At 34.6% G+C, this 382-nt stretch overlaps 1 protein-coding gene across 1 annotated transcript in view; it reads right to left on the bottom strand.

The window, feature by feature from the left end:
• b3glctb (beta 3-glucosyltransferase b) overlaps window positions 1-382 on the bottom strand; it is a 19,114-nt gene that overhangs the window by 12,621 nt on the left and 6,111 nt on the right. The window lies entirely within an intron of this gene.

The following is a 382-nucleotide window of genomic DNA, read 5'->3' as shown; positions in this document are numbered from 1 at the left end:
TATATCAGCAGCTAACAACTTGACACATAACAAACAAACGAATGTTACAGTATGAATCCCAGACTGTGAAAAGCTGAACTATGCTAATTAATAGTGAAACATTCTTTATTCATTTTTTATTTATTCGATGTACATGCATTGTTAGATAAAAGGTACTTCTGAAGATGGGACCTTTTATAGGCCTACATACAATTTAATGGACTGCCTGGTTAGAGTTCAAGCATAGAAAAAAATGTGATTCATTGATTTTCTTTTCATTTTGATGTGGACTGGGTCTTCATTTCCAACACCATGTCCTGTAATAGTCTCAACTACTTTGAGATGATGATACCTGAGATGATGGTATGAAGGCATTCTTGCTGCCGTGAACCAAACCTTTTTT

The sequence above is a fragment of the Etheostoma spectabile genome, chromosome 13, assembly GCF_008692095.1.
Source record: "Etheostoma spectabile isolate EspeVRDwgs_2016 chromosome 13, UIUC_Espe_1.0, whole genome shotgun sequence".
In the NCBI taxonomy this organism is placed as follows: Eukaryota; Metazoa; Chordata; class Actinopteri; order Perciformes; family Percidae; genus Etheostoma; species Etheostoma spectabile.
This window is presented reverse-complemented; position numbering and strand designations above follow the sequence as displayed.